The following is a 23,771-nucleotide window of genomic DNA, read 5'->3' on the forward strand; positions in this document are numbered from 1 at the left end:
TATTCAGATCACTTTCACATTAACCAGCTGATAGGTCCAATGGCCTTTAGAGGAGCAGAGGTCTCAAAAATGGTTAAATGTAAGTCTGAAAACAGATGCTGGAAGCAAATATATTCTAACAGGGTAACCATCTATGACACCTTCTGGAAAATGATTGAGAATGTTGCCCAAGGCAGAAACCACTGAGCCAATGTTGGTAAGTTTAGGTGACAGCCAAGCTCATTCTTATTCCTCCTGGAGGTCCTTCAGCCTTCAGGGAACTAGGAACACCCCTCTGAAATGTACCCCCATCCCCTCTAAAATTAGTGTCCTTCCAAATATACTCACAGTTGAAGAGGGAATTTGCTATTGCAAATTAGCAATAGGTATCACATTCAAAAGCGTCTTCCCTGTTTTAGTAGAAATACGTACTGATGTATGATTTCAGAGCTATTTGTAAAAAGTCCAATCACATTAAGATTTCTTTCAGACAGTTTGGCAATATACGCACAATGTGATATGTGCAAGCCTTGGATCCAACAAGTCTACCTCTAAGTATCTTTCTTCTGAAATACTCATGTAGGTATGCAAGTATATACCCACTTGAATATTCGTGGTGACATTATTTGTAACAAGGGAAAATTGGAGATAACTTGAACACCTCTTAGTGGTAAATAAGGTTAAGTAAATGATGGCCCAACTATTCAATGAACACTAAACTAAAAAAGAATGAGGTAGCTCCATCTGAACACTCATAGTTAAAAGGACAGCTATAAAATATTGTTGCATCCAGAAAGACAAACTTTAGAACAAAATATAAAGTATAATCGCATTTTTGTTTTTAAAGAAAGTGTAGAGGGAAGTGTGTCTCCGGAAAAAAATGCTAGAAGGCTACAAAACAAACACTATAAAATGTTAACAGTAGCTAAAACTGGGAAGAGATTTGGGGAAAGGAGGAGGTCACTGGGGAGTTTGTTTTCTCTATTTCTATCTTGTTCATTTTTCAGTGACGATATATTCATTTTATAATTTAGTATGGCATCCCTCTCTCCAATTTGCACGTTTGCATGCACACACAATACAAGGTAGCCATATTCATAGATATAGGAGTTACACATTTCTAAACCTTTAAGCGAGCTAAAATTAGATCAGGAAAACAAACAATTGTGTTGTATATTCCAGAAACTAAAACTTTTAATAGAGGGAATTAGGGACTTAAGGTCATGGAAGCCACCACAGGCAAACTCAGCCTGAAGCACCAAAGTCCTAAGGTGCTCACTGAGAAACCTCTAGGGTTCTCAAGATCGTCTGGAAGCTCCCACCAACTTTTCAGTCTACAGCAACAAACAGAGTTGTTTCCAAGAGCTTGCTGCAAAGTTCCTATAAATTGCTATGTATATGGACAGCAACTGTCACAGAAGTGTAATGGCCTCTCCTCACATTCTGCCTAGCAAAGCTTGTATGACTTTCTCATTGGAAAACTCTGACCTAGAACTACACTGAAGAGAAACTTAGTTTCAAGCTTCCTTTCTCTGGCACAGAAGAGACAGAATAGCTGGGATGCGGGTTGTGGCTGAGTTGACAACAGATAGTCAAGCACAGTTCTCCCCTTTGTTTTCTCAGCATTCATACAAACCACTTTTATCTATATTTAATATCTGGATAAAAGTGATAACTTCTGCTTTGCAACTACTCATGGTAAAACTGAAGATGCTTACATCCTGTTCCCCAAAGAGGAGACACTACATTCTTATGCCAATTAATCCATCTCTGAATAATATTTATTCCTTTTCTACTTCAGCCACAATACCTTTCTGATGTTTTATAACTTAAATACCAAATCATGGGTTAATTACAAGTAAGTCACTTTATATTTGACAATATGACAATGGAAAAAGGGAAAAAGGAATTATTCAATAAATTCAAATATATCAAAGCAGGTATCAAGCTACTAAGAAAATAAGTACAACTACCACAGTGTTTATTTATGCAGTTGGTCACATGGCCTTAGATAGGTTTTGTAAGTCACTTCTTTCACTGCCCATTCCATATTCCCTTTGCCCTTACTCGGCACCTCAGTAAGTCATGCTGCTCTACCTGTCAAGGTGACTTGAGCTCCTATTCCTTCAGGATCTATACCTGCACTAGGTTGCCACAGTTTTCCCTTAACTTTTAACACTGGGAATGAGAGCATTAAGATGTACTCCAGAGCATCCTCAGGCACACTCCTTCCTGTTTCTATCATACAGTGGCAATCCTAATTCCTGAGTAATCATATTGTGGAAATCCTGATTCCACCTCATAATCAGGATCGTCATTTCAGCAAGTGCAGGGTAGTAATCTCCTCTTTGCCTCTTGTTCACTGGTATGAGTAGCCCAAAGGGCCAAGAGGCAGTCTCCGGTTCCAACTTAATGAAATTATTATTCTATCTCTGGAGAAGGGGATCTTCTTTTGGGAACTAAGACCTCCAAAGTAGCAGACCCCAAGTTGCACGAATGAAGGCAAAGCTTTGTTATTGGATCCTGGTTGGCGGGGGAACAGTGATAAAAGTCACTATCACATATTCCTTTTGGCTCCCAGACTCATTAGTCTGCCTGTGAAAAAAAAAAAAAAAAAAAAAAAAAAAAAAAAAAAAAAGGCTGTAATCTATTACATATTGGCTCAGAGCATATTCTGCATCTTGGAGGGTGTTACCCCAGTCCTGAAATGTGCTTTTATCCAACAACGTTATAAGCAAGTGTTCAACTGCCCATTCTATTGCTATATTAGGTCAAATTCTTTCGAGTGATGAAGTATGTATATAACTAATGAATTCCATGACTATGAACCCATTGCCATACTTCTTTCATTCTAATGTGAGTTCCTAGTCAGAAGAGATGTTATATGGAATATCATTACGTTAAATGAGGCATTTCAAGAATCCACACATGGTCATGCTGGCAGAAGCATTGTAAGGCAGATAAATTGCTGCCTCTTCAATGATAGTCTTCCAAGAAACAGAGACACATCAGGAGCTCAGTGTTAGTCTCTCCGGCTGGCAGCTTCAGCACTCATGTTGTGATTGTGGAAAGCCTCCTATTCAACAATTATCCTTTGCTTTAGTATTCACTTGGGTAAAGAAACAATCACACTCTGTGCCTATTCTGAGAGGTCCATTCAGATATCTCTTCCCCAGACCTCCTTGTTACTGAAGTTCCAACCTTGTTCCTTCCAAGTTCTTGACCTCTAGCCAAACCATCACCCACTGCTCAGGAATCTCTATAGTTGTATAATACCACTGGTCATCTCTGCTTAGAGGCAAAGTGAATAAAAGACATGCATGGCTCAAAGTCCTGCCCATGGAGGGGATTTCTTTTTGTACTATTCTTTAGGGACTCTGTTGAATAGGGCCCCCATGCTGCAGCCATGTCCTTTTGAGTTAGTGCTAGTTTCATATATCATGCTATTTGCTTATCCAACAGCTATTTTATACTCTTTTCTTGCTAAAAAGAAACCTAATATTGTTTAGATATGAACACCAGAATGTTCAAGGGATCCAACACAAGTGTAAGGACCATAATTGATATAATTCTACCCATGTAAGTTATTCCTATATTCTAGTGATTGATTTAGGGATGGTCTGATGACCCAGTTCTGGCCAATGGGACCTGGAAGGAAATCTAGGACATTTAGAAAAGATCCTCATTTCCTGATAAATAGAAAAACACAATAACATTGCGAGACTTTATATTTCTTTTTGGACGTTAGAGTGTAAAGTGGCAATACTTGGAATTATGGCAGCCATCTTATAGCCAGGAGGGGAAAGACAGAAGTACAGGAGAAAGCTAGCCGGAGCCCAGATATCAGGAAGCTGCTGCATTACCAAGCCTACAACTGCCTTCCTTCTTTATATATGGCATAGTAACATCCAAATTTTAAGTAAATTTAGCCAGGTTGCACTTGAATTGATACCAGTTTAAAAACAGTATTTTACATCTCCTATTACCTTGTCATGAGGATGTTTTGTAAACGTATGAGTAGCAGCTTTGCAAAATTTGAATGCCTTTTGGATAATAAGTATGGGAATGATAGAGGGAAAATGAAACAGACAAAAATTCAGAGTATTTCTTTTTTTCCGGGGATTAAAAAGAATAGGAGGTCACCACTTCATATTCCCAAATACACACACACACACACACACGCAAGTATACACACACACAGACATGCACATTCACCTTTATGTCTCGAGGTAGAATCTAGCAAGAATGGGTTCCTCCAGCTTCATGACCAAGATACATGACAAGGCTGAGGGCCAGAATGAAAAAAAATGAACTGAGAGATGTGGGCTTTTCAGGCCAGTCAGAGGCTTGGACTACGTGGTTTACATGAAAAAAGGCTCAGTAAGAGCCCTGGACTGGTTCCACACAGTGGTTATGGGTTAAGCAAGGATACTTGGAAGGCAGCTGTCAGATTCAGTAGCAATTCCCCATCTTGTGAGCATCACAGCCCATGCATATGGAAGAGATACGGATGATGCCTGCTACTGGCAATTTTATTTTTGCGCAACTCCTATATCACATTCCCCCAAAATGAACTGATGAATACAGTTGTACTGTTTATGAATTTATCTTCCTGGAATGAAATCAATATGTTTTTGGAAAGGACTTTGCCCTGCATTCACTGGTGAGCATTTGTGTCCTGCTGGGCAGATAGGGAGACAGGAGCAGCGGTGGTAAGAGCAATCTCTGCTGCCATCTTCTGATGATAGGAGCAAGAAACAGACAGAAGGAGTGAAAGGAAAGCAGATGCACAAGCCCCTTTTTCTCCAATAAACTCAGATGCCCTGAGGGAAAAGCTTGCACTGGAGGCACTGCCTCCTCGGAAGTAATAGAGATGAATTTCTAGCTCAGCCCCCACCTCACCTGTGCCATCCCATCCCATCACTTTCCATTCCATCTGGCTGGTCCAGACACAACTCTTATGAGTGACCCAACAGAATTCAGATTTAGACCCTGTGCCATTGAGGCATGTCAACCTCTCCAGGAGGTTTGTAACTTGACTCGGTAGGCATGAAAGCTTCACTTTCTTCTTATTGGTAGAGAAAAAGGCATTTTGGGCTCAGGTGCTCCAAACGGTGAAAGGGATAAACTTGGCTCTGGGCTGGTTTTGAATCCATTGAAAAGAGGAAGAAGTTGAAGCCTGCCATTGGAGGAACTCTTCACCAAAGCATTTGAAGAACAGAGGATAAGAAGGGCTATGGGTGGAATAGTTTGTCTCAGAGAACTTCTCCCCACCAACCCCACAATCTAGCCCACTCTACCACAGAGCTGCCAGCAGAGTTGTTCTCTCAGCATCCCAATGTGAACAGTCAGAAAGACTGCTCTATCCGACTGAATTTGATGGGGAAGCTGGGGGTGTACGGTGTCAATGAGGAGTCAGGAACAGAGGAATACAACGAGACATGTTCCAAGACATATTCACCATTTCATTCTTTAGCAAATATTCATTGAAACCCTACTATGAGCCAAGCAGGGAGCAAAGGACACGTGTACACACACACAGACACACACAGACACACATCCCACTTGCCCTCATAGAGCTTCTAGTCTAACAGAAGCATCAAACAACTACACAAATAGATCATATGCCATATCATGATATGTATGTGAAGAAAAATAAAGCAAGGGAGGAAAATGGGTAGTGGCGGAAGCTGAATGGAATTTAAACAGGTTATTATTGGAAGGATTCACTGAGATAGTGAGGTTGGAGCAGAACTCTGAAAGATATGAAGGAGGAAGCCATGCCAATGTCTCGGGAAGAGCCATCCAAGTAGAGAGAATAGCAGATACAGAGGCCTGGAAAGTGGAGCATGCCTGTTGATTCTTGGAAAAATAAAGCAGCCATCGTGATGGTAACAGAGAGAGTGAGGGGAAAGAATTAGAAGAGGAAGTTGGGGTCAGATCCCACTGAGTCCTATAGAACATTGGCTTCGACGCTGAGTGAGATGGGAAGGTATTAGTAAATCTGAAGCAAAAGGATGTTCTGACTTACGTTTTAAAGAGACATTTTAGTTGTTGGGTTGAGAGTAGACAATATATGGAGAAATGTTGAAGTAAGGACACAGTGAGGAGGCTGTAGCAATATCCCAGTCAGGAGAGGAAGGTGGTTGAGACACTCCCAAAGAACAAGTAATGGTCAAGTTTCAGATGTATTTTGAGGGTACAGCCAAGAAGATTTGCTGGTCATATTGGATATGGAGTATTAAAAAAAAAAGAATAAAGGATGACTCCATGGAATTTCATCTGAACAACTAAAAAGGTGGAGTAGCTGTTTAAGGCATTAGGAAATGTCCCAGGAGGAGTATGGGGGTGTGTGTGTGTGCATGTGTGTGTCTCGCAGGCAAGCAGGAGGCATGGTGTGCAGAGCTCAGAAATTCATTTTTTAACATGTAAAGCTTCTGGTGCCTATTAGATACCCAGGTTGTGATTTGAAAGAGACAGATATGCATGTCCGGAGTGTTCAGAGACAAGTCTCAGCCGAAGCTCTAAATCTGGAGAATCACCAGCTTACAGATTGTATTCAAAGCCATGAGATTTTAATGCAATGGACATGGGAGTGAGAATAAATAGAGAATTGGTCTTTGGGCAGAACGATAAAACACTGCCCTGTGATGAGCTCAAGATGAAGAGAAACCAGCAAAGACTGAGAAGGAGCAACCAGTGGGATAGGAGGAAAACCAAGAGGTGCCATATCCTGGAGGCCCCACGAAGACCTTTCAATGGGAGGGAAGATATACTGTAACAAGTGCTGCTGACATGTCGAGGAATCTTGAGCTCTGAGAATTAACCCCTTAATGGAGCCACGTGAATGTAGTTGGTGACCATCCACAAGTTGTCAGGACAACTCTTGAGTGAAGTAGATTAAGGAGAAAATGGAACAAAAGGAACTGAAGCCAAGTGCATAGTCAACCTTTCAGGAATTTATATAAAAATTCTCTCCCTATAAATTCTCATAACTAATTAAGAGAAAGTCATAGAAAGAGGCTGAGCCCTTCCAGTCGAAGAGCTGGGGGTTAAGAGACACTACGATGAGTACATTACTATTAATATGTCCCCAAGTGTCCCCACAGGCTGGTGAAATCTGGGGGTGTGCATATAATGTTAATTATCACTGTTAATAAAACTTTTGCCCAACTGAACTTCCTTCCCTCTAAAAGAAAATAATTCCAAAAGCTAGAAGTTTTCACTTGTGAGAAAGGTTTCCAGTTGTGTTCCTATATAAAGTTTCCCTTTACTTATTTCATTTCACCCTTTGCTCTGAATTGCTGATACTTCTCATCTTTCCCAGTTAATAATTGGAGAACCTATGCACATTTTATTATTTCAATTTCAAACCATAAGGCAGGGCTTCCATCCCATTAATCACTTTGAATTCTTTCTCTACTGCTAACCTTTTCCTAATATTGAGTTGTCTTGTAGGGGAGCTGAGTTTGGAGTTTTAGGTGTTCTCTCTTTGCCACTGCATGAAGAGGGTCAATGGCCTTTCAGGGCCATTTTCAGGCTTCTTTGCATTTGTAGTCCTAATTGTAGGCAGATAGGGTAATCGCAGGTTGATCTATTTCCACCAGGTACTATTTCCACCTCATCTATTTCCACTCTTTCTATCTTGTGTCATTAAATTACTTTGATATAATAACGTATGGCTATTTCTCCAATCATTTTTTCCTTCCCCTTCCTCTCATTCAGAGAGGTGCTTGGCTCTATGTTCTTGGTCCCAGCAGAAGAATGAAGCAAGGCACACCATGGACACCCTGACTTTTGTGTACAAATCCTCAAGGCTGAGAGTGAAAATATGAGTGAAAACATAGAAAAGGCATGTTGAAGAAACATGAGATTCTGCTTTCCCTGAAAGCAGGATGTTGAGTGGGGATGAAAAACTTTGCATGCTGGTTGCTGACATCAAAGGATAAAGGCTAGAGGTCCCAGAATAACATTGCCTTCCTGATGTCTCTATGCAGACAACAGCACTGGTGGTATTACCACACAGAAACCTCTGTGAAAAGATGACAAATGAACAGAGGTAGAGGTCCATCCACAATGCCGTGGAACTACCTAAGATCTCCAGAACTTTTGCATGAATCAGAAAGAGAAACAGAGCAAAATGCCTGATATTAAGTATCTCCTCCCAGCCCACTGAGATGGAAGCTTCATCTCAAAGTTGAGTAGTAGTAGAAAGTAATCTCCATTTACCAGGCATCCATGCTTATGAACCATGATTCAGCCCACTGTACTGGGTTCCAAACTCATATTTTCTCTTGTGACCTCGTGTATCACGCAGGACCTCCTAATGCATCTGTTTCCTCACTGCTAAAAATAAGTCAGCAAAACCTTTTCTGCCTTTTCCACCACTCTGTCCCCAGTGCTTATCACACAGGTTGATATATAGTATGCATGCATGTGTGTTCTGGCCAATTTTATGTTGCTATGAAAACGAAACGAATTATTTCATGTAAAATCATTTTACACACTCTAAAGCCCTTTGCAAATGTAAGGAAGAGCATTATCATTCCCTTCTTGATTTCTACCCTCCACTGTTGTTAGTGAAAATTGATTACCTATTAAGTGCTGAGTGAGAAGGTTAGCCTTAATAATTTCATTTGACTTGCATACAGAAGCTCAGATCCTGCCATACCTTGTATAATCATAGAAAGATATTTCAGATGCCAGCTCCCTTCTTCTGCCTATTCTAGTTGAGGGTGCCAAACCCTTCCTATAATATGTTGGATCTGAGATCCTGCAATGTCAGATCTGATCAAGAAAATGTCAAATTGAAGGAAAGGAAGGTGACTGTATCTTTCTCCACAGCTCCTGAAGATTATGGTGTCCTGTATTAGCAAATATTTATTCTGAAATATAGGTACATCAGCTGAGTACAGCATCATGTTATTGTGGGTCTTTTTAGTTATTTTCCTGGTAGCAGTAATTTGTTTCCAAATACAAAAGGCATATATAGGGTATAAAGGGGTGGCAAAAGATATGAGGGGTGTGCCATTTGCCTTGGTCATTGTGCTTATATTTTTTTGCCACATAGAACTTGTACTATAATTGGATGATGCTTGGCACAGGGATGTGAAATGAAGAATTAAATTAAAATAGAATATTCTCAGTTTGATACAGTATAATTTCTAGAAACAGAATAAGAGTTGGAAAAGACTCTTATGAGTAGTTGATCTAGTCCTTTTTTCCTATCAGGTGAGCGTGATCTAGTGTAGATAGTTATATTTGAAGATATGCTGGAGTTAAAATGTTAATCCCTCACCCTCCCAGTTCACTCTGAAGTTTAAAGTCAATCAAAAATCACTTTAGCATGTACTTTGTATAAGAAAATCACTGGGTTTTTTCATGAATCATTGTAAGGGCAATACTGAAATAAATAAAACAGGATTTCCAAAGTCTGATTGAGAAGAGAAGGTATATAAGCACAAACACACTGACACAGACACACATGCACAGTCCACAACAAAGAAATATATCCCGTGGTGCCTATAATAGTCTTAAGGTTATGAATCACATAAGGGCTACAGAATGACAGGAAGGAAAATTTTACTGAGGGCTGAAAGTGGGGAAAAATGAAGATAAGTCTCAGGCAATAAAAATGGAGTGCCCACATTTCACTGAGAAGATCGAACAAGCTAATATTTATTGAGCATCAATTGGATACAGAGGCTGTGATGGAAGATATACATGTTATGTCACCAAGAAAGACCTTCAAGTATCCACAAGGTAGATATTAAGTAAGGTAACTGAGGCTGAGAGAAGTTACCTGATTTACTCCAGATGACTCAACTAAGTGGCAGAGCCCAAACTCAAACCATGGGTGTCTGACCCTGAAGTTCAAGTTTGTAAGTCTGATACAACACCCTGATAAGTTTGATATTAAAAATGGCCAAATTCTTGTACTAGATGAAATTTTAAAAATTGAAGGAAGAATGTTAATGTATGTGACTGTGTGTATGTGTGTGTGAAGAAAATCAACCAAAAAAAAAAAAAAAAACTCAATTGTAACAATTCTGGATGGTCAGAATTTGGAAGAAATGAACAATTGTTAAATGTGCTGTCAATTTTTCACTTAGGCTTACTTCTTACTCCGATTCTACTGGGATGTTCACCTTCTTACAGCATGATTTCAACATGCTGGAAGATACCATCTAAGGATAAGCAATGGAAGCACCTATTTCAATGCTATCTTTGCACAATGGCTTTCATTCAGGCCCATGCAAATCCACTCCTGACAGTTGGGGTCACATAAAGTCTCAGTGTGTTCAACCTTGATTCTGTGAAGCTTAGCCAAACATCCAGTAACTCAGGGAACTCAATTCTAATTACTCTATTGGCCTCAGATTGGAAAGAGTCTAACCTCGGTGGAAGAAGGCCTAAGGGAGAGAAAGGGCATCTCAGGTAGGTTAATGCAGGAAAGAAACAGATAGGGCGAGAACAGGCTGGGCCATACCATGCTCTGCCTCACATAGGAAGAGTAGTGCCACGAAATGTCTAGACCGGTATGTAGCCCTGAAATGGGAGGCCTTCAGCATAGGACAGTCTGCAGCATGGATTTTGAAGTCACGAAGGATGATGGCATGTGAGGAAACACATAAGGAAATATGGGTGATATCACTTTGGAAAGTGATTTCCAACACAGAAAACTATGTCAATTACTTTCCAAAAAGTTGGTTCATTCATTTATACATTCAAAATAAACATTTATGGAGCATCTATTTTGTGCCAGGAGTTATATGGAACTTTAAGAGTATGAAAATAAGCAAAAGAAAATCTTTGTCCTTAAAAAACTTAGAATGTTGGAGTGGTGACTAACAATTTTGTTGATGATGGTTTTGAGCTGTTCAAGACAGGAAGCAGAGAACTGATTAGGATCTGATGATAGAGTAAACCAACAGAGTACAGACAGATAAAGAGGGGGGGGGAGAGATTTTAAAATATATACTTAGGAGATGATAATCGTCAATACTTGGTAATATATTGGATACGGAAGATGATTTTATAAAAAGAGTAAAAGGTATCTTTCACAGATTTCTAGCTTGAAGAAAACAAGTGATAATATAAATCTCAGGAATCCATTCACTTGACAAATATTTATTAAGCACTTCTTAAATGTCTTCTTAAAAGATGATTTTAGCATATTTTGTCTAATTGAATCTAAATAATTGAAATGAACATCTTTCAGAGATTTAGATATTGAAAAGGAACATAAGACAAAATGTAATCCAACCATTCCAAATAAATTATGAAAAAGTAGGCTCAAATAATTATAACATTGAACAACCACCATGTGCCAAGCACTATATGCTTTATAACTAATCCTCAGGACCGTGACTTTCAGCATCCCCATTCACAAATGAAAAAACTGGAGCTGAGAGGGATTAAATGTCTTATCCACAGACTCATGCTATTAAGTGGCAGAGGTCAGATTCAAACCCAGACCTGCGTGATGCCAAATACCATGCACTTCTCACAAAGTCTTACTGCCTCCAAAGACAATCAGTTGGCACCTCAAGGTTACATTATAAGTAACAGTGTTTGAACTAGAACTTCATTTCAACTCCCTTTTTTTAGCTGGCCCTTAATATAACATCATAATAACCCGTGTTATGTTTTAGTTTAGTTCTATTAATTTTAAAGGCATGTGATCCATTGAAAATATTTCCCTCCCCAAAATTTTGTTGTATAACCAGTGCTCTGCACCTAGTACTTGCTCACAAGAGCCAATTGAGTACACTTCATTCCCAACTCTGCATTCAGGGCTGGGAGCTGGTAGCTTGAAATCAGCCATGGTGTGAATATCTACACCACAGAAATTTAAATAAGCTATAAATTAGGGCTTCTATGAGTTCGTCTTGGAAAAGCGGGTTGTTAAACATTTACCAGAATACCAGTGATGTTTAAATATTTTTAGATATGCATTTGTTACATAAAAGTCAGTTGAGGACTTCAAAATCACTTCCTTAATGTGAGTGAATTGAGGTTTGGCTTAATATAAAATATTTTTATCACCTTTGATATAACCTGTTGGGTGAACAGAAAACAGTGTTGTCATCATCAGATGCTTTATACACAATACAATTAAACCCACTTACATTCAATTTTAAAATCTATTGATTTATCCCATAATTATTTTTAGTCCATATTTCTCTATACAATCACTTTTGTAAATTTCAAGTTTCTGAATCATAGCATGTTGGGGGCTACTTTTCTTTTAGTAGATTTACGAAGTTTAGGGAGAGAAGTCTGCAGTTACTTTTTCACAGTGAGATTTCAAGATCTCCCCTTAACATTGACTAAACCATCAGCTCATAGAAGTATATCTACAATTGCCATTATATATTACTATTACATGTGATCAAGTGGTCGGCATGATTTCTCAACTACTGCCAAGATGGAATGATTAAATGGCTTTCTGAACAAAACTACTCAAAGAAAACAGAGATGCTTTACCTGGTATCACACAGTTCATTGCTGGTGGCTGCATCGTAACAGAGAAATTCTCTTTCAAATCAACGAATGCTACAGTCAAAAGAGACTTTCCATACTTCACGATGGAGATGTGAACAATAGTTCTTCCTTTCATTGGAAAAAAAATGTGCATTTTGATAAACTATGTAGGCACACATTAGCTCAGAATGGTGGATTCAAGGAAAGCATGAATATTAATTTCTAATATTTTGAAAGGGACATGTTTATGGCAATGGGATGATTACTTACTGGTAATTGTGTCATAATAATGTTAGTACTTTATGTACAGTCTCAAAAACAAATAACCCATGGAGCTTAGCACCGCAATATCATCAGCAGCCCGTCGAAAGCAAATCTTTCTTTGAAGACAAATAACTTAAAGAAAATTAAATGAGAATTTGCAAAGAGTCCTGAATCCCACAGGTACTGGCTCTCTCTAGATAAGCAGGTATCCAAAGAAGGCTGGTTCTTGCTGGAATTGCCATAAACAAGCACAATTTGGACTAAAATCCCAGCCAAACTCTGGCTGCTGAAAACTACTATTGGTTTCTCAATCCTTCCAGGAAAAAAAAGAGGAAGTTAGAATAATGGAAAAATCCTGTGGTTTGAGGGCAGTTTTGTAAAACCTATAGGATTTTTTTAAATTGGAAATTTCAAAGCTACATTTTCCAATCTCTGCGAGTCATTCATGGATGCAGGTTTTTTTTTTTTTCAAGAAAGTAGAAGTACAGCTGTTAAAACAATAAATATTCTCTTTCAGAAAAGACCACATTGACTGCATTACAGGTACCCTGGAAAAGAGCCCACGGTCTGCCACCTTGCATTTGAAAGGACAGGGGTCATGAGTCACAGATACAGGACACATGGACATGATAGAAAGTGAACTGGATTTTCGTCAGATGTTGCCAATTTCCCAAATCATGCTTTAAAGAAGATATATGTGACAACTAGGGAGTGACAGCTTGCAGGTTACCTTCCCACCCTTTCTATCTCACTTGTATATAGATTCCACAAATATGCATTTTTGATGCATTAGCCCAACACTCTTCCTATTGACTCGAGCTACTAGCACGTGGTTCTCCTTGATCATTGAATTCCAATGCTGTTTTTTCCAGGTTCACCCTTTTCTTTTAAGCACATACTGGACACTCAAATTCACTGCTTCTCTGTCTTAGCCCAGACTGCCATAACAAAGTACCACAGACTGGGTGGCTTAAACAACAAAAAATTATTTTCTCACAGTTCTGGAGGCTGGAAGTCCAAAATCAAGGTACTTGCAGAATTTGTTTCTCCTGCGCCTTCTTTGTCTTGAAGATGGCAGCCTCTTCCTTGTGTTCCCACATGACCTTACCCCTGTGCAAGCACCTTCCTGGTATATCTCCCTCTTCTTATAAGGACACCAGCCCTATTGGATTGGGGCCCCAGCTTATGATCTCATTTAACCTTAATCACCTCCTTAAAGGCCCTGTCTCCAAATACAATCACATTGAGGGTTAATGCTTCAACATATGAATTTGGCAGGGATACAATTCTGTCCCTCATACTCCTTTCTTTCACTATAGAGGCAGTGGAAAAAATAAGAATACTGAGATATATATATCAGTATTATATACACATATAGATCATATATATGTACATAATACAGTGGAAAAAATACTGATATATATATATCAGTATTATAAACATATATGTATATGATATATACATAGTATACACACACATAGATATATGCATATAAGATATATACATATACACAAACACACACACACACACCTCACAGTGACAAATGGCATAAAATCCTGTGAAAAGACCAGAATTTAAAGTTAAACAGAGGAGCCTTCAGATATGCCCCTCACTTGCCCAGCCATGCCTTAATTCCTTATACTGCCTAGTGATGTCCAGTGATGCTCAGCAGTACAGGTTGCATTAGTTCACTGAGATCTAGTTTTCTCACTTATAAAAGGGAAATCAATTAAGTCATTTATTCAATATCTCTTTACTGAGCACCTACTATTTTGCAGGCACTATTCCAGGTGCTGGGGATATAGCAGCGAACAAAACACACAGAAATTCTTCCCTCTCTATGCTCCCTTTCCACCCCACAGCACCTCCTTGAGCTTTTGTCCCAGCTGGGGAGACAGAAATAAACAGACAAAGCATGTCAGATGGTGCTAAATGCTATGTAGAGAAGTGAACTAAAGGAGCTGAAGAGCAGAAAGGGGTAAACTGTAAATAAGGTGGTCAAAGGGGGTCTCACTGGAAAGAAGGCATTAGAGCAAAGTCTTCTTAGAGATGAGAGAGTATCACATGGTAAGTCATGGAGGCAAGGGGACAATTGCAACTGAGTCCTTGGTGTGTTTGAGGAGGAGCTAGAAGCCAGTGCAGTGGCTGGAGAAGAGTGGGCAAGGCAGAGTAACAGGACATGACATCAGAGAGGCAAATCACGGGTATGTTTTATGAAGTGGGGAGCATATGTACAGGACTCTTAGCTCATGATAAGAACTATGCATTTAACTCTGAAATGGGATGGAAGGGTTTTAACTGACTTTATTGAGAATAAACTTGGGAGAGGGTGTGACAAGGTAGAGGTGGGGAGAACAGTCAGGAAGCCATTCTGACAGTCTAGGACTAGAGAGTGGAGGTGGAGGTGGTTGGTTCTGGATGTATTTTAAAGGTAAAGCCATCAAGATTTTGCTGATGCATTGGGGGTGAGAGTATGAGAGACAAAGACCAAATAGGACACAAGGAGAAAAGTGAAGGAAAAAATGGGGGAAAATGGAGTCATCATTTTTTCTGAGATAGGGAAGAATAGAGAGAGGATAAGGATAAGGTAATCTGAGGTGCCCCATTAGACATCCCAGTGGAGAAGTGGAGGAGACAAAACATCCCCTTTGTGTAGTTGTTATAAGAATTAATTAAGTCAGGCTGGGTGCGGTGGCTCACGCCTGTTACGCCAGTACTTTGGGAGGCTGAGGCGGACAGATCACTTGAGGTCAGGAGTTCAAGACCAGCCTGGCCAACAAGGCGAAACCCCATCTCTGCTAAAAAATACAAAAACTAGCCAGGCATGGTGTCAGGTGCCTGTAAGTCCTAGCTACTCAGGAGGCTGAGGCAGGGAGAATTGCTTGAACTCAGGAGGAGGAGGTTGCAGTGAGCCAAAATCACGCTGCTGCACTCCACCCTGGGCGACAGAGCAAGACTCCATTACAAAAAATAAAAATAAAAAAGGAATTAATTGAATCAAGAGATACTAACGTTAGCTAACACTTATTGACTGTTAGCTGTATCAAGTACTGCTCTAAGTACTTTATCTGTGCCATCTCATTTACTCCTCACAACAATCCAGTGAGAAATATTATTTTTGGCCCTATCTTATTGATAAGAAAACTGAAGTTAACTATTTGCCCAAAGCCATCAGGAAGCTGACAAGGCCCATGCCCTTGACACTGGACTCTCCTGTTTTTCCTGGATAACATGAAATATGCCAAGGTCATCGTGGTAAAATGTCAAAACAGAAAACCTGTGCTATCTGCAGGTTAATTCTCTAACTCAGGTCCTTTTAACTGACGGTTCATGCTGTCCTTTGTGGCATCTGTATTTTCATGGAACAGGAAGCCCAGTATGGTCTCCACCCATCTGCACAGGCAAAACTGGAGCTAATGTGCTGTCTTAGTCCATTTTGTGTTGCTACAATAGAATACCTGAGACTGGGTCATTTATAAAGAACTGAGACCTATTTCTTACAGTTCTTTATACAGATAAATCCAAGGTAGAGGGGCCACATCTGTCAAGGGCCTTCTTATACATCATTCCATGGTGGAAGGTGGAAGGGCAAGATATTGGGCAAGACAGCAAGAGAAGGCTGAGCTTGCTTTTATAATAAGCCCACTTTCAAGATAACGAACACACTCCTGCGATAATGACATTATTCCATTCATGAAAGCAGAGGCCTCATAACCCAATCGATCACCTCTCAATAGGCTCCAACACTGTCACATTGGGGGTTAAGTTTCGAATGCATGAACTTTAGGAGACACATTCAAACCACAGCATCCAGCTTCTGCTGGTTCATTTTTACAGCAAAACATACATATTAAAGAAATAGAAAAGCAAGAAACAGAGAACAGCAGAGAGTGTAAGAACACAGAAGTGGGAGAGTACAGGCCACCACCATGAAGACACAAATCTGTAGGGTCCTGGAAAACCACCCAGGTGTCTCCTGTGAGACCATGTCTCTCATCTCTTAGATGCAAATTAACAAACAGGCCCAGGACTCCTGAGGGAGAACACCGTGCTCTCCTTCCCACGCTTCTGAACAACAGGAGAGAGACCAAGAGGACGTAAGGGGTGACGGAGGCCATTCATCCTTGCCAGCATGAGAGTTCCCCTCCCATCCTTCCTTCTTTCACAGGAAGACTCACTCACACTTAGACATTCTCAAGAGTCAGGGTAGAAGGAGCAGGTGAGGCCTCTGGATTTAGAATCCTCAAACAGCAAAGCATTTCTGATTCTTTCTCGAAACCCACCACACCCTCACACCCCCACCTCATGAGGCAATAGCTACATTTGTGTGTGTTTCAGCCATTACAATGCAGCAAGCATTTTAGGTCCAGTTCATTTTCAGCCAGAAAGAACCCTTGGGGCATAAAGATTCTAATATCTGAAGATAAAGGCAAAGAGAAAAGAGAGGACTCTTCCCCAGGTGTAGTCCCAAGGTTAGGAAGCTTCTGAGTCACATTAGCCAGCTCCTGGCAGGATGTTATCTAAAGAGCCCCTCCCGACCCCACCCCCCCGGTTCCACGTTAAATGTCGTCTTTCCCAACAAAACCTCTCCATTGAGTGAGGCTCTCTGGAGAAACGTGCCTCTGATAATCACGTAAGAAGCTTGGCAGACAAATGTGTGGCCACTGAATCCACTAGTAAAGGAGAATATCCAATAATTGAAAGGAGATTTTAAAAACTCACAGGAGCCTTTAGCTGCTTCCTCGCAGCTGGTACTCAGGTAGCCAGGAGCTTTCTCAGGTCACCTAGGCAGCATCCTGTGGGAACCCGGGTGCTGTCCCCTGCCCACTCTCCCCCAAGTCAACAATCCCTGAGGAAGTGTCCTTTGTCAGCCTGTCCCATGGCTTAATTTTTGCACAAAATACCAGCCTCTAGCATTTGCAGAATGCGGCATGCAACAGAAGTTGAATCTGGCACAAGACCTGGACTCACCGGATAACCTTGGGGCTGAGTCTTTTGTTCTTCTAGTCCTTCGGCTCAAAGAGGGGCTGCAATGAGAACCAGAAATGACATTTGAGCTTAAGCCTTTCCCAGGGAAATAAATCACTGTGAAAAGATATACTTGGAAACCCGATTTGGCCTTTTTTCTCTTTTACTTGAATATCCCTTCAGAGGTATAGAAGAAAGTTCACATCACAAAAGCTGCATTTAGAAAGCACTAACTCGGAGGCCAGATTCGAAGAGAAGAAAAAATTTACAGTTAAGGATTAAGCCACTAAGAGCTGGAATAAGAACCTGGCTTTGGGTAGGATCTTCTCTGCAAAGGCCCAGGTTAGTTCTTAATACAACAGCATGTGACACCACTCAAGCTGGGACTCCTAGCAGATGGCTCAGTGTCTTCCAGGGTGGCCCATGGACCTACTACGGTATTAAGGTTTACGAATGAAAAATGCCCCTGCTTTGGTTTCTAGCATAAATCACCGAGGACACTTCTTTAAAAATTTTTCTTTTTGGATATGACAGATTTTTGTTTCAGGAAAAAAAAATGAAGATTTGCATGAAGCAGAAGCCAAGAGAGTGGAATGGACTGTATTTGTTATCACTGTTATTTGTTTGCTGGTGGGGGGGAGGGCATTTTAAAGTGCAGATAGTAGGGGTTTGGTTTTTGTACCCCAGAAAAAGATTCTATAACAAGGATGTGAATGGAAATACAGTTGACTTTTGAATGATGCTTGTAGGGGTACCAAACACCCACACACTGGAAAATCTGCAAATAACTTTTGACTCTCCAAAAACTTAACTACTGATAGCTTACTATTGACCAGAGGCCTTACTGATAACCTAAACAATTGATGAATACATACTTTCTATGTTATATGTATTATATACTATATTCTTATAGTAAAGTAAGCTAGAGAAAAGGTTATTAGAAAATAATAAGGATTTATGTCTTAGTAAACATAAGACAAAATATGTTTACTAGTCATTAAGTGGAAGTGGATCATCATAAAGATCTTTATCCTCATGGTCCTTATGTTGAGTAGACTGAGGAAGAAGAGGAAGAGGAGGGGTTGGTCTTGCTGTCTCAGAGTGGCAGAGGCAGAAGAGGAGAAGGAGGTAGGAGAGGCAGGAGAGACAGGCACATTCAGTGTAACTGTTATTGAAAAACATCTGCATATAAAAAAGTGGACCCATGCAGTTCAAATCTGTATTGAGCAAAGGTTAACTGTGGTTTATTTGAAAGGTGATCCCAGGATACTGTTAAGGGAAGGGGTAATGAAGTGAGACAGGGAAGGAAAGGAAATCAATAAAGTGGGTGTCATTGAGCAAGTTACCACCATAAGCAGCTGAAGCTCATCCTACCAGAAAACCCTGGGGGCTGGTGTACATGGAGCACTTCAGAATTTTTGCAGTTGAAGAGCTAAGAAGCCGAGGTATGAATACTTCCTGCCTATCTTTGCTCAAGAACTGCCTCTAGAGCATGAAGACGCCACTCTTTCAGCTTCCTCTGCCTGCTGGCTGGGTGTACCCCAGTGCCCAGATCAAAGCCCACAGCTGAAGGTTGGCAGGGGCTGGTAGCCAGCCAGCTTCAGCACGTGGCATGAGTGCTAAGGAATAAGAGGGGCATGAACACTACCACTAAAAGTGGACCGGTCACCCATGTAGATTTTTGGCACATATAGATATTTTTGCCCCCAGTTGACCTTATTTATTTGACATTATAAAATTCTACCAGACAACTATGGAAGCACATGTAATACACATTGTACGCATGCACACACACATAAATACACATTATGGCAAATGGTCATGATGATGAAATGTGTATTACTCAGTAACCCATACACCAAATTAAAAAAGATGAAGGTGTCTGAAATAATAATAAACTAATAAAATGAGCAAATTGTCAACTATAAGGCAGCAGGTGGGAGCCAAGAAGATTGTAGTACAATTTTTGCATTTGTATGTTATTTTTTAGGAAAACAAAAGGAGTAATTTTTCATGCACTTATATCATCTATGTTCTGACAGCATCCCAATTTTACTTGAAAACAAGTATATTGCCACCAGGTAACAATGAGAATGCTACCTGGAGCTAGTGAATTTAAACTAATATTATTAAGTATATACAAAGATGCATGTATTGAAATAGCTATTTTATAAATAGAAATAAATGTAATAAGAAAAGAAAGAATTTAAGAAGGGAAAAATGGCCCATATATGATTTGGGCACTCACTTTCTTAATAGAACAAATATGATTTGCCAGAAATTTAAGCACTGAGTATATCACTTGCCATATGCCTCTGTAAAATGGGAAGATACCACTAATTATAGTGCAACAGTCCCGGTAATGAAGAGGGTTCACTCAGGATTGGTAAGTTCAAAGAAATCTGAGAACTATTTGGAAATATATTGTGTTGAAATCACTCATTATTAATGTGAAATTAGTAATGAGACCTAGTCAGACCCTTTAAAAAGATGCACAATGAGGCCAGGCAGGGTGACTCACACCTGTAACCCCAGCAGTTTGGGAAGCCAAGGCAGCAGATCACTTGAGGTCAGGAGTTCGAGACCAGCCAGGCCAACATGGTGAAACCCCATCTCTAATAAAAATACAAAATTAGCCAGGTGTGGTGGCGGGTGCCTGTAATCTCAGTTACTCGGGAGGCTGAGGCAGGAGAAATGCTTGAACTTGCGAAGCGGAGGTTGCAGTGAGCCAAGATCACACTGCTGCACTCCAGCCTGAGAGACAGAGTGAGACTCCATCTCCAAAAAGAAAAAGGAAAAAAAAAAAAAAAAAGAAAGATGCTCAATGAAAAATGTATTTCCCTCCTATCTAGGGCTCACAATCACCCTCCTCAAAGACAACTGCTGCAAATGGTATTTAAGCCTCTGTTGAGAGCTAAATTGAGTTCCCCTCAAAATTTATATGCTAATATCCTAGCCTCAAGTTCCTCAGAATATGACTGTACTTGAAGACAGGGCCTTTAAAGGGATGATTAAGTAAAAATGGAGACATTGAGATGAGCCCTAATCTAATATGAATGGCATCCTTATAAAAGAGGGGATTAAGACATATAAAGAGACATCTGATGCATGCTCCCAAAGGAAAAAAACACGTGGGGACGCAGAGAGAAAGTAGCCACATCTGCAAGCCACAGAGAGGGGCCTCAGTATGAAATCAACCTGGCTGATGTCTTGACCTTGGACTTCCAGTCTCCAGAACTGTAAGACATTTCTGTTTTCTAAACTACCCAGTCGGTGGTATTTTCTTAATGGCACCCCTAGCAAATTAATACAGCTTTCCTTCAAGAACTCTTCTACATGTATTCAATATGCAGAGATGGTGGATAGATGGAGACAGAAAGAGGTAGAGAAAGAGATTCATATTTACTTTTTTCTAACACAAAAAGTTAACCAACAATATAGTGTTCTACAGCTTGCTATTTTTACTTTAGAGTATATCTTGAAAATTGTTTCAAATCAGCATATACAGATGTATGTCATTCTGTTTGACCATTGTACAGTTTTTTGGGTTTTTTTTTGGTTTTTTTTTTCAGACAGAGTCTTGCTCTCTTGCCCAGGCTGCAGTGCAGTGGCGTCATCTCGGCTCACTGCATCCTCCGCCTTCTGGGTTCAAGCAATTCTCCTGCCTCAGCCTCCCAAGTAGCTGGGATTACATATGTGCACCACCATGCCTGTCTAATTTTTGTATTTTTTTTTTTTTTAGTAGAGATGGGGTTTTGCCATGTTGGCCAGGCTGGTCTCGAACTCCTGATCTGAAGTGATCCACCTGCCTTGGCCTCCCAAAGTGCTGGGAATTACAGGCATGAGCCACCATGCCCAGCCACATTGTACAGCTTTCTATTGTATGAATAAACTATAAATTATTTAACCAGTCAAGTCTTGTTAGCTATTCAGTTTATTCTCAGTTTTTAGGAAAAGCAATATTATACCTCAGTCTTTACCCATATGTACAAGTAAACCTGGAGAATAAACTAGGTAAACAGCTACATTCTATAAAGACATCCCCCTGGCAGGGCAGGAGTGGATCTATTTCCCTCACCTTCACTGCCCCTGTGTACTATCAATCTTTGGGTTTGTACCTTCCTTTCATCTGACCTTCCTAGCAAGCCAGTATAGGGTGTAGGACAGTATACATTAACCCAGATAGGCAGGATTCTGAGCCAAGTTCCAACAAGATTAAAGAAAGGAGGCTGGGCACGGTGGCTCATGCCTGTAATCCCAGCACTTTGGGAGGCCGAGGCAGGTGGATCACTTGAGATCAGGAGTTCGAGACTAGCCTGGCCAACATGGTGAAACCCCATCTCTACTAAAAATACAAAAATTAGCCAGATATGGTGGCTCATGCCTGTAATCCCAGCTACTCCAGAGGCTGAGGCATGAGAATCGCTTGAACCTGGGAGGCAGAGGTTGCAGTGAGCTGAGATGATGCCACTGCACTCCAGCTTGGGTGACAATGCAAGACTCTGTCTCAAAAAAAAAGAAAAAAGGAACAGATTGTAAAAAAGAATCTGTGCGGCTGGGCGCAATGGCTCACACCTGTAATCCCAGCACTTTGGGAGGCTGAAGCAGGTGGATCACCTGAGTTCAGGAGTTTGAGACCAGCCTGATCAACATGGAGAAACACTGTCTCTACTAAAAATACAAAATTAGCAGGGCATGGTGGCACATGCCTGTAATCTCAGCTACTTGGGAGGCTGAAGCAGGAGAATCACTTGAACCCGGGAGGTGGAGGTTGCAGTGAGCCGCTATCGCACCATTGCACTCCAGCCTGGGCAACAAGAGCAAAACCCTCAAAAAAAAAAAAAAAAAATCTGTGAAGGAAGGTCAAGAAGGAAAGAGGAAACACACACACATACACACACATGCACACACACACATAAAACATTCATGAACATTAGGTAGTTACATGACCAGCAGTCTTCTCTCACTTATTTTAGAAACTATGAAATTAATTGGTCCTGGCATTGAGAGTTGCAAAGAGCATTATCTGTTTTCATCCCTTGGGTACTAGCTACAAGCAGCCTAATAGAAAAAGCCTCCCTAGCAATGGCCTGTTAGTAAATCGCGCTGATTCTCCAGAACAAATGCCTTCTTATGCCCTTTAATAGAACATTCCCTTTCCTGGATGCTTTATTATAAACCCACAGAAAATTATGTAATTTTAAAAAATCAAAGGACTTTTCTATCTTATAGCACAGGTAAACTATCTAATCTATTTCACCATGACTTTTTAGAAATAAATGCCAGCTGTAATTTTGAAAGTACTAAGAACAGGTGTAATAGTGTGTCCACTGGTCATTTGTCCTGCTCAAGCCTGGCTGACAAGGATGAACTTTCTATTCTTATGAATCACCTTAATGCACTCCTGCAGGAGATTTGCAGCAGTGTTAGTACATTTGTAAGGCCGTGGTGCTGTAAAACTTGTATCCCAGCTTTGAAATATTTATCATTACTCTTCCTTCCTGTTTGCTCTGAAAACATTCCCTGGCAAACCTGCGGGAAAAGGTGAGTTCAGTGTCCTCTTCTCTCCTCAATTTCAGGAAACTCTGCCCCTATACTGCAGATAACACCAACAGATAGGTGACAATATGAAGAAACATGCTCCCTCTTTGCAGCTGCTGCAGAGTTCCTTACAGAAGGAATAGGTCTATGTGTGAAAAGAGATTGTTCTTGGAAGACCTCACTGATCAGGGATCTGGGCAGAACTTGTCCACGGAGACAAGGGGTGGAGGTGGAGGTGGGGCTAGCTGGGTCTCTAGAGGGTGGAATATGTGAAGATGTGATCAGAGACGTGGGAAATATCTGGGACCCTCATCCATGCCTACTCTCCCAAACCCTTCATTAGAAGTCAAAAATTACAATGAGTTTGTTGTATTCATTTGACAAATATCAATTGAGTGCCTACTGTGTGTTTCAGGCGCTGATCTAATGGTTGGATTCAGGAGTCTGGGTCATGCTAATGACCTTCTTGAGGATTGGGATGACACAGTTTCAAATCTTGGACCCAACATGGTTGTTGAAGGATTATCTGTGAT

General features: G+C 40.5%; 1 long non-coding RNA gene across 2 annotated transcripts in view; it reads right to left on the reverse strand.

The window, feature by feature from the left end:
* Window positions 1-23,771, reverse strand: part of LOC107968323 (uncharacterized) — a 245,353-nt gene that overhangs the window by 137,038 nt on the left and 84,544 nt on the right. Inside the window, exon 2 of one of the 2 annotated variants that reach the window (XR_010150991.1) lies at window positions 17,701-17,756. This is a non-coding gene — a long non-coding RNA (uncharacterized LOC107968323). Of the gene's footprint in view, window positions 1-17,699; window positions 17,757-23,771 lie in introns of those variants that run through there. The other variant, XR_001709425.3, reaches the window with a different exon arrangement.

Source organism: Pan troglodytes, chromosome 15, assembly GCF_028858775.2.
Source record: "Pan troglodytes isolate AG18354 chromosome 15, NHGRI_mPanTro3-v2.0_pri, whole genome shotgun sequence".
In the NCBI taxonomy this organism is placed as follows: domain Eukaryota; kingdom Metazoa; phylum Chordata; class Mammalia; order Primates; family Hominidae; genus Pan; species Pan troglodytes.